This window comes from Taudactylus pleione, unplaced genomic scaffold (genome assembly GCF_031769625.1).
Source record: "Taudactylus pleione unplaced genomic scaffold, aTauple2 ptg001637l, whole genome shotgun sequence".
Taxonomy (NCBI): domain Eukaryota; kingdom Metazoa; phylum Chordata; class Amphibia; order Anura; family Myobatrachidae; genus Taudactylus; species Taudactylus pleione.
This window is the reverse complement of record NW_028286034.1, coordinates 172331-183742: the sequence shown is the minus strand read 5'-3', so window position 1 is coordinate 183742 and position 11412 is coordinate 172331.

Below are 11412 nucleotides of genomic sequence, written 5' to 3'. Positions count from 1 at the left end.
CATTGCACGCAGTGAGTACTCAAGTTGCGTATGCTTTCGCAGTGGCTAATTTATGCACGCCCATGCAACGGCGTTCAAAAGGACTGGCACGCCTGCGTTTCTCCGACCACTCCCACGTCACCACCCCCAAACACTGACCTCCATCACTCACTCTGCGATGGCTTTCTTTCTGCGTGGGTGATCACTGTGCGATCACAATGCTATCACGCACACGGCGTTTCATACGCAAGTGCAGTACGCCCCATCGACCAATCTGCGCACGTGGTTGCAATTGCGATTCGTGATCAATCAGGCCCTATGAGTTGAGCTTGATGCAGCTATGTCCAGGAGCAATTTTGTTTTTACACTGGAATTTAAATTTGAGCTAGCACGTGCTCTTCCCAACTAGGGGATAAAGGGCCTGGTTCAGAGCTGAACGCTCTGAATCAGGGCCCTCCTACCTGTTTTAGGAGCATCCTCATGGACGCTCGCATAGCTGTGGGTTACCACCCACACCTTATGCGAGCGTCCATGATGATGGTCGCGATGGTCAAGACCATCGCGACCATCGGGCTTGCGACAGAGACCCTGCAGTAGGGTCTCGCTGCCGCAAGCCCTGGAGTGATTTTGGCTCTATCAGAGCCAAAATCGCTTCCACTGACATCACTAGTGATGTCAGTGGGGCCGGCTTCAGACGGTAGGCGTTCCCATGGGAACGCCTCCGTCTGGCAGCCACGCCCCCGGCACGCCCACCAAAGGGGGCGTGCTGTCAATCAACATCGACAGCACGCCCCCTTTGGTGCGAGACCCGGAGCGATGGAGAGCCCGTCGCTCTCCGGGTCTCGCGCATGCGCACGACGGAGCTCCCTCCATCGTGCGCATGCGCAGTGGGGCAACATCGACTCGTTTGCGAGCGTCCTTTGCTCGCGAACGGGTCTGAATGACCCCCAAAGTTACTTATGGTCGTTTTTAATCTATTAAAAAAATCGATCAATATCGATGTTGTGTTTCAGAGACTAAATCACTTATTTACTAACAGACAATTTTTTATATACATTTTTCAGTGTTAGTAGATGTGTGATTTAGCCCCTAAAATCAATCTTGATTGATTTAGAATTAAAATCGACCTTTAGTACATTTTACCCCTAAATCTCTCTGCAGATTAAGGGCCTGATTCAGAGCCGCTCGTAAGCGGCCGGTCGTTCGCTCCGAGCGATGTTTGCCCAACTGCGCATGCGTACGGATCGTTATACGCATGCGCGAACCAGTCAGTGCGGCTGAAAATCGTTTGTTCGCTAAATAGCGAATGCCTGCTAATGAGTGACAGGAGGAGGCGTTTGTGGGTGGTAACAGGGGAAGGTGCTTGAAAACGGGGAGTGGAGATCCGAACGCAGGCGTGCTTAAAGGTCAAAACGGGTGTTTTAAGGGTGTGCATAATTAATACTGGAGCGTCATTGACCACGTCACTGGGTTATTTTATAGCCAGAACTGCTCGCAAATTTGTGGTAGCAAACACCAGCCACAAGAATAGCAAGCAGTTCATACGCTGGTCGATGTACTCGATTAATCTAATAAATAGCAGACATGACGTATGATGCGAGCGGCCAGGGGGCGTCTCTTTCAAAATTACAACCGCAAGTTTTGTTCGCTCGTTCAGACATAGAGGCGTGAACAGACCGCAAAGAGCGAACGGTTCATTTGAATAGCCACCCCTTTTTGTTGAACGAACGACCGCAAATAGCGACCGGCTCTGAATCAGGCCCTAAATCTGCCCTGTCTGCAGTGCAATGTGGTTTTCCAAGGCTCAAATTCCTTTTTTTGCTTTGTTCCTAACCCTGTATCAGCCCCTTTGTTGGGTTTTAAATCATGTAAATCTTGGGTAATAAACCGTGGTTCTTGGGCTTTTGTCAGGACTCCTGAGTCCCAGGTTGCAGCACATTTATCTTTCTGCTCTGTAACTGTATATTACATTTTGAGCCATATGTTCTTTTCTTTATTACAGGTTTACCCACTTTGGCTTTGTCCATTCATATTACCAAGTCAGCCAGGCATGGTACATCCCAAGGGCAATGAGGCTGAGCCTATGTAGATATTGGAGCATATGGGGAACCCAAGACAAAGCACTTTGATGCCAAGGCTTCAATGCGCCAGTTAGAAATGTTTGTCAGAGATGCTCATGGGTAAGTTACCGATATAAATTCCAGTTGTAGCCTCATTGGGCAGTTACTTTACCTGTATTATTTGCCTGACTTATTTGGTCAGTATCACAAAAAACTATATTATTCCAGTACAAATGTGCAATACTACACTATTTTACCCTTAATCACTGATCTGCCTATTGAGGAAATGGATAGAATTTTGGGGCCTATTCATCATCGATAAATGGCCCGGTAATCATGTGGAAACGCTAGTTTCCGCATATTTTAGTTACCGGGCCATTCATCATTAGGGGTCCCAAATGGGCCACCTGATATTCAGCAAACTCCGAAAACTTTTTGGAGCTTGCTTGCAAGAACAAGCGCCATGTTCAGATGGCGCTAGTTTTCTGATCCCCCGCTCCTTCATATGGGTTCCTATGGGAAGGAGTTCCGGGGATGCGAGGAGGGATCCAAGCGGATCCCTCTGCCGCCTTCTCGCTACCTTTGCACATGCGTAGCCGCGCCAACGTGGAGGAGGTAAGTAATGCAGCTACTTCTCTAGTTGCGATACTAACCGAGGGGACAGTTGCCTTTCAGAGCAGTTGTCCCCGCACCGAAGAAATGATGAATTAAGTTTTCCCCGCTGCGAGTTGGATACTTAAGTATCCCTTGCAGCGAGATCAGTACTTAATCATCAGGGGCCATGCGGCCTCCGATGATGAATTGGCCCCTAATTGCTGTAGCATCTGTTGTACAGCTGCCGGAAGCATAGAGTGTGATTTGTTTATTATAACCCTCCTGTGGTTGCTTTAACTGGTGCTTTAACTGATGTTGCAACATTAATTTACTTGGGGTCTGATTCATGAGATGTACGGAAACCCGTTTACATACATCTCTGATGTTTTTAGATCTGCACAGAGACCGCACTACGCATGCGCAGATCTGGGGCTGTGATGTTGCTTGCAGTGCCCCACATGCTGCAGCATGATTGACTTGCTGCTGGCATTTGGGGGTGGCAACAGGTAACGTCCTCGGATGCATCAGCGAATCAGAGAAGCCTACAGGTGACGTCTATTTACAGAAGACGCCTCCTGTGGCATTAGTCTATTATCACACAGCTGCTGAGTACAAAGACGCGGCAACTGTATGATTTCCATCCGTTTCTGACACAGGCCATTGGTGCGCATATACAAGCAGACCAAATGCATATTTACATCCTGTAGTTGTTTATTTGCCTCCAAATGATAATTATTTCTTTCTCTGTTCAGCTTCCAAATGCTGTATGCAGACTGTTACATGAGCCGTGATGAATTCTGGGAGATGTTTGACTCTTCTTTGTATCAGAAGCTGCGAGAGAAACTGAACTGCAAAAACGCTTTTCCAGAGGTGTATAATAAAATCTGTAAAGCCGCACGTCATTGATGGCAAAAGACATAAGCTACAGAAATGGACTGTATACAAAAACCCATACTACAAGCCTTTTCCCAGCCGCTTGTAGGGGCTCTGAGCCTAATATTGTGCCATCACTGACGCAAAGACTCTTTAGAAGCTGCACCTTGTACAACCTTGTGCAATTACACCTTGGCAGTCCCAGAGTAACCTATTGTTGTCCAACGCCACAGATTTTTAGGACCCATGTAATTCAGACATAATAATTGTGATAAGAGGTCCAAAACGGAACACAAGTTTGGGAAATGAAGACCGAATTTCTATCCGGGGCTGAATGTGAGTTTTTTTTTTTCAGAAATGTGAAACCAAATAATGGTAATGTTTGTGTATTGGGAAGTGCCAACAAGCATAATGGTTTAATCAAGTGCTTTGTTTGTTTCTCTATATTTTATTATGTCATAATAAATATTGAGTTGTGTGTAGCCACCTATGACTATTTATGAAATGCATATGAGCAATGCTCGTACACCAATATACTTACAGCATCTGCCTGTACAAATCATTCCGTGGGCCCGATTCAGAGCAAAGCATTGGGCACAATTGCGCATGCGTCCGAGAAGCACTACACGTGTGTCCTGATGGTTACCAGTAGGGATCGCAGATCAATATTGCATAAAGATCCATGCAATTGCAGTGGGGCTCTTGGGCGATGACTGTGGGGTGGGGGCTCACGGCAGCGGTCATGCCCGTGACACTGGCAGCCATGGACCCACTGCAGGTCCAATGGTGCGGCCATGGATTCGCGTTGCAGCCGGTGAGCTTCTCTATAAAACACACATCCGCCGCAGCATTACCCTACAGCCGCTACCTTCCTGCCTCCACCTCGGAGTAAGGCCCGTTACCTCTGTTTGTTATGTTTAGTAACTTCCATAATTATAGAATCTCTCATTGTGCAGTGAGAGAAACATTTCATTGGGTGATCTTCTCGCATCTACATCTATATCTGCCTGTTATCTGCGTACAGCTCAGTCTTTCCATATGACTTTCCATGCAGTTGCTCATCATCTTAAAGTGAGATTAAACTGCTAATTATCTTTGCTTTGCTCTAGAGCTGTGGTGTTTAACTTCTGGGAAGTAATTTGGGGGGAATTCAGGGCCTGATTCAGACCCGGTCGCTCTGAAAGCGCTCGCTCTGAATCAGGGCCGGGGTTTTTTTTTTTTTTAGAACGGCCTCCTGGCCGCTCGCATAGCTGTGGGTGACCACCCACAGCTACAGCGAGCGGCCATGATGAGGGTCGCGATGGTCAAGACCATCGCGACCATCGGGCTTGCGATGAGACCCTTGTGGTAGGGTCTCGTGGCCGCAAGCCCCAGAGAGATTTCGGCTCTAACAGAGACGGAATCTCTCCACTGACATCACAAGTGATGTCAGTGGGGCTGCCCCCAAACGACAGGCGTTCTCATGGGAACGCCTCCGTTTGGGCAGCCACCCCCCCGGCCCGCCCACCAAAGGGGGCGAGCTGTCACTCAACATTGACAGCTCGCCCCCTTTGTTGCAAGACCCTTAGCGACGGAGTGCCTGTCACTAGCCGGGTCTCGCGCATGCGCACGACGGAGCTGGCTCCGTTGTGCGCATGCGCTGTGGGCCACCATCGACCCCGTTGCGAGCGCTCAGCGCTTGCGACCAGATCTGAATCAGGCCCTCAGTTCTATGCGATGTGATATCAGGCAGTTACAGGAGTGCCCACATCACAAGTATCCTCTCATCTCTATCTGGTGGAAGAAGAGATTTACGATGCAGGCGGATGCTATATGCCGTTTTGCGACGGTAAAGCGCATGGATGGTGGATAATTTTATTTATTAAATGAAATAACCTCTCTCTTATTGACAGTACCAAGCCTGGCATTCCTGCAGGTCTCGCTGTATTCCATCTCGTCTCTGATGATTACCGGTCATTACTCCATGTATTGGCTCCCCGGAGATCTATGAATGAATGCTGACTCAGAGCTGTGCGCTATTGCTGCCACAGATGAGATTTTCACAGTTGAGGATTTGTGAGAATATGCTAATGGCACAGCGGCCGGGACTTGTACTGAGATGCCCACCTGAGCCATCACACCTGCCGCAATTGCGTGCACATTCGCTGCATCGGACACAGATAATGCAAACATCGACTCCCTGAGTGAGTCTTTGGCCAATCAGAATGTCCACCAGAGCCATGTTATCTGCGTACTGGATCACAGACACAGCTGGAGAACCGCCCGGAACATACCTCCATTTTAGTTGACACTCCCAGTTACCTCCCACAAAATGTTCGCTTCCTGTCCATCACTTGCAAATCACTGCACCGTAATCGCAATTCAATCGCCACGTGTGCTCATTGTGGCTGTGACGCATGCGTAGATCATCGATAATCGCTCAATTGCGTGAACATCAGATTAGCGTACAACTTTGAACACTACACTTGCTAATGACTGACCTTTGGTTTGTGTACTGATTCCCAGTGCTGTGCTGCCAGCTCCTGACCCCCGGCCTATCCCTAACAACATGTCTCATGATTCTATTGTCACCTCGGCCCAAACTTCTCAGTTGCTGCCTGGAGGAGCCAGGGGGCCACAGAATGTGCATAGCTCACAACAAAGCAAATTATGTCCTTAGGGTGGCCCTGTTCCATACTGGGGTATTCACTAGACCCATCCCCCATGTGAGCCAGCACAAACTACTAGTAGAAAGTGGGTATATTGCTGGTGCTGTGACAGCAGGTGTTTACTTGGTTCCATCAAAGACCACATCAAACTGTAAGTCCTTTTAACAGAATATTACAACTTTCGCACATTTAGTTATTAAAGATTCCACATATATCTCTCTTCTGTGCTCCTGTAACACTTTCATGGGTGCTCTGATGTCCTACAATATGACTTGCAGGATCACGCCACCTATATTAGAGCTTTAAATACTAGGGAAAAAAATACAAAAGAATTGAACAGAGGTACAGGAAAGTGAGAAAGATGTAATTATAAGGCAACCTTGTGAGAAGTAGCGTAAGCCTCCACAACTCTGTGTGTGAGATGTGATGTGTGTAGTGTATGCTATAGTAGATGACTTGGGGGGTGATGTATCAAACATTCTAAAGAGTGGATAAGTTGGGCTTAGCAACCACTCAGCTTCTACCTATCATTTTATAGAATATACAAGATAAATGCTACCTCGGAGCTGATTGGTTGCTATGGGCAACTTCACTTGTCCACTCTTTTTAGAGCAGGGGTTGGCAAAAAAGCGGCCCTCCAGCTGTTGTTAAACTACAAATCCCAGCATGCATTGTAACAGTTTTAGTAGGGCATGCTGGCATTTGTAGTTCTACAACAGCTGGGGGGCCGCTTATTGCCCACCCCTACTTTAGAGGGTCTGATTCATTTCCCTCTAACAGTCATAAGTCCTCCTTTTTAATTAATTGTATATCAATTTATGTGGTATGAATATTTGCATTTCCTTACAGTGCATAATTGCAGGCTATACAAAGTTGAATGGAAGCGTAAATACAGCTAATTCAGACAATTCTTTTACCCCAAGTATAGGCTGGTGCACGTGTGAGCTGATGTTGATAAGTAATAAGCTACGCATATGGATAGTGGGCAGGGCAGAGCACAGATGCGTACAGCTCTGCTTCCAGGCGAACATACGCATCCTTTTCCATGCACGTAAAGAGGGAGCATCTGCGGTAGAGTTGCGTTCAACTCTGCATTGACCCTGTAGTTTGTGTAGGAGAACTATCTCCTCTATAGACCATGGGGTACATTTAATAAGTGGTGGGTTTGGTTCTGGCTGCGATTGTGGTGGAAAATGAAGGGAAACAACAGATCTGGTATTCTGCCTTTTACAGATACATTTTTCACATAAAAAACACTCACATTTACAACAATAAAATATAGCCCTGCATAAAATCTTTGTTCTCTCCAACCATAGTAGTGCACATCTTCCTACCAGAGAGCAGGGTTATGTCCTGCACCACTAGGAGATTCCTCAGATTCGTTTCCTTTGTCATCCACATAAGTACAAGTAGTGAGATCTGCTTCTACTGTGCTGTCATTCATTTATACTTCAAGTTGGAGGCACTCATGTATATAAAGTGTGGTTTTAAAATTGGATCCTTCTAGTGTGTTGAAGCATAATACTGTGAGTTCTATTCGCTGAAAAACTTACTATGGCTTTCCTTTGTTTACCTCTTTTTCTTGTTTGTTGGGCTTTTAGTATATTATTATTTAATATATCATTAAAATTTGTATTGCAGTATATAATTAGTGGGTTACTTATGTACACCACCATAGTATAACTTCCTTTCTACTTCAGGGTCCATAGGGTATCCACAGGATACCTTGGGGTATAGGTGTGACGTCAGTCGCAGGGCACCAAAGAGTTAAGCTTTCAGCCTCCCAGGATGCACTAGGTCCCCCTCCTATACCCCGCCCCCGGGCCAAGGCACCTCAGTTTAGTTTGGTGCCCGGCCGGAGTCGGGTGCACCTGTTGGAGTGGGGGCTAGAAGAGCCCCTGAAGCTTTTTCTTCATGCAGCTGTGGCTGCACATCTGGATGAACAGCATGGACAGTCAGTCCTGACGTCCATGCTGTCTTCCCTACACCCCGCCGGTACCAGAACGCCGGTACTGATCCGGGGATGCTGGTGGGCGTCTGGGGTCACAGCTAGCGGTGACCCCAGATGCTCCGGACCATGGCCGGATTCAAGGGGGACAGAGGTAAGCAGCGGGGTCCCGCGGTGGGTCCCCGCTGATCACATGGTCCTAAGTCCCCAGGCAGGGGGCTCCCTGGGGACTGGCTGCAGCGTGGAGCCAGGCGACCAACCTGCGCTTCCACTACCCCCTGGGACAGCGGACCGCAGCAGAGCGGTAGCGCTGCGGCGTCCCAGGGGTTAAATGCATGCCAGGGGAGCGCGCCTTCCCTGTCTCACAGCCGGCGCCTCCCCCGCTGCACACAGCCCTCTCTGCACTGTGCTGACTGGTCCTGTGTCAGCGCTCCTCCCCCAGGCCAGCTTCTCTCTGCTCCTCGGCGGCCATCTTCTCTGCAACGCATGGTGAACGCTGCTGGAAGTCTGGAAGGAAGCATCGTGGTCTGGGTCCCCCCGCATACCTCTCCTCCGCTGTGGCTCAGGTCTGTGTATGCAGCGCTGTGTCCTACCAGGCCCTGTGTCTGTGTAGTTGAGTGATCAGCGCTGTTAGTGCAGGAATTGTTATTTCTCTGCATTGTATGTGACTGTGCTAGCGCTGCCTGTAACTTTTCTTCTCTAAACTGTCAGCTTTATTACTGTCCCTGTTCTTTCTGCTAAAGCCCTTGCGGTGCGGTGCTGCAGGGTGGTCTCTCGCCTATTTAATACTCAATTGGTGAGAGAGGTCACATACGTGGTGCCATCATGTCTGAAAGTGATTTTCCCCTCCGGCTACAGTGTACCACGTGCAAAGTACCGTTAGCGGAGGGGGAGGGTAGCGCGGAGGGCCTTGGCCGGCAGTGTTTGTCCATGGCGCGGCCTATTACGGTTACAGCACCGGTACAGGAGCCGCCCTGGGCTTGTTTCGCTCAGGCGTTAACAGCTTTAGTGGGCCAGTTAGCTCCGCAGCCCGCGTTTACTCCGATGGGTTTGTCCCAGCAGTCTGTGGTGTCGTCACCCATGCAGGGGTTCCCACGACAATTGGTGGTACCCCACAGTCTCCCTATTTCCCCGCTCCCGGGTTCTCAGGAGCCAGCGTGGGTTAACTCCCTGACGAGTTCTGTACAGCACTTGTCGGATGTGTTGCAAGGGGAGTCTGTGATGCGGCCTCATAAAAGGCCGGTGGCGTCTCTGTCCGCTCCTTAGGAGGATGACGAAGGGACGTCTGATGATGGGGAGATTCTGGATCCTTACGATCAGGAACCTTTCCATACTAAGGACGCTGATGCTAAGTCCAAAGTATATATTCCTGGACTTATTCGGGCGGTCCGCACAGCCTTGGTGATTGAGGATGAAGTTCCCCCAGCGGCTAAATCTAAGTATGCCTTTTTCAAAGATGTGAAGGGTGATGCCACAGTCTTTCCTCTTTCGGGTCAGTTGGTGGACCATTTAGAGGAGGCGTGGAAACAACCTGGCAAAAGATACCAGCCGCAGAGACGCCTGGCGGTGGCTTATCCGTTCGCGGATAATTATTTTGCTAAGTGTGAATCCCCTCCACAGGTGGATTCTCACGTGACCCGTCTTGTCCGTAGTGCCACATCGATGCCATCCATGTCCTCCCTTAAGGATGCTACGGACCGCAAGGTAGAAATCTGCCTGAAGTCCGCTTATTCCCTTGCAGGGGGGGCAGCACGGCCGGCTATGGCCATTTGCTGGGTTGCCAGAGCGATGGAGCGCTGGGCGGATTCATTAGAGGCTTCTTTTGAATCAGACTGTCCGGCCGAACAGGCGGAGTTGATTGGCAATCTCCGTGATTCGGCCACCTACATCAACGAGGCGGCTCTAGACATTAGTACTCTGGTGTCTAGAATTTCTTCAGCAGCGGTAGCTGCTCGTCGCACCTTGTGGCTGCGATCCTGGAAGGCGGACGCAGATCCAAGAAAGGTCTGGAAGCGTTGCCGTTTACCGGAGAAGTTCTCTTCGGTCCGGATCTGGATAAGATTGTGGACACGCTGGCGGCAGCCAAATCTGCTTGTCTCCCGTCGGCCGCTGCTCCTTCTGGTTCTGGACCATCGTCCTTTCGGTCATCTAGGGCCCAGGGCAGGCCCAAACCACAGTCGTTTCCTCGACAGGCTGGCCCTAAGAAATCGGTCAAGCCCCGGAAACAGGCATGGAGTACCAGACGTCCGGCCCCCAAGCCAGATGACAAGCCTGCGGCCTGACGGTCCGGGTCTCCCCTTGGGGGATCCCAGGGTGGGAGGCCGCCTGCTGCAGTTCTCCCGGTGTTGGTCGTTCACTACGACAGACACTTGGGTTCTGGAGGTGGTCTCTCACGGGTACGCCCTCTCCTTCCGGCACAGACCCCCGGCTCGATTCTTCACCACGGGTCTACCATCAGACCGGAACAAGGCTACGGAGCTGCGGAAGGTATTGCACACTGTGCTCCAGGCTGGAGTTATAGTGCCTGTTCCATTCTCCCAGAGGGGCCAGGGTTTCTATTCAAATCTATTTTTGGTACAGAAACCCAATGGGTCATATCGTCCGATTCTCAACCTCAAAGCACTCAACAAGTCTTTGCGGGTCCCGAAGTTTCGGATGGAGACCCTACGGTCCATCATTCTGGCGCTGGAACCTGGGGACTACATGGTGTCATTGGACATACAGGACGCTATGGCGGTCATGGCGGCTTCTCTGCGGCTGCAAGGAGTCCGCATGTTGCCGTACTTGGACGACCTGTTATTGGTGGCAGGATCTCCAGAGCTCCTGTTACACCACTTGGACCTGACCATTGCACTGCTGCAACGGCACGGCTGGCTAATCAACTGGCAGAAGTCCACTCTAATCCCGTCTCGGAGGATTCTGCATCTTGGAGCCTTATTGGACTCGGGACAGCAAAGGATCTTCGTGACGGAGGACAAGATCTCTGCTTTACAGTCAAGGGTGCGCAGTTGTCTGCACAGCCGCCGGGTGTCCTTACACTCGGCGATGAGGTTACTGGGCTCCATGGTGTCGGTGTTCGACATGGTGGAATACGCCCAGTTTCACTCCAGACCTCTGCAGCACCTGATCCTGTCCAAGTGGAACGGGCTGCCTCAGTCTCTGAAGTTCCAGACGATTGTGCTCACCCCGGAGGTTCGCCTGTCCCTTGCGTGGTGGTTAAAGACGACCCACCTCAACAAGGGACGTCCGTTCTGGGTTCCAAATTGGGTCCTGTTGACAACGGACGCCAGTCTTCGGGGCTGGGGAGCAG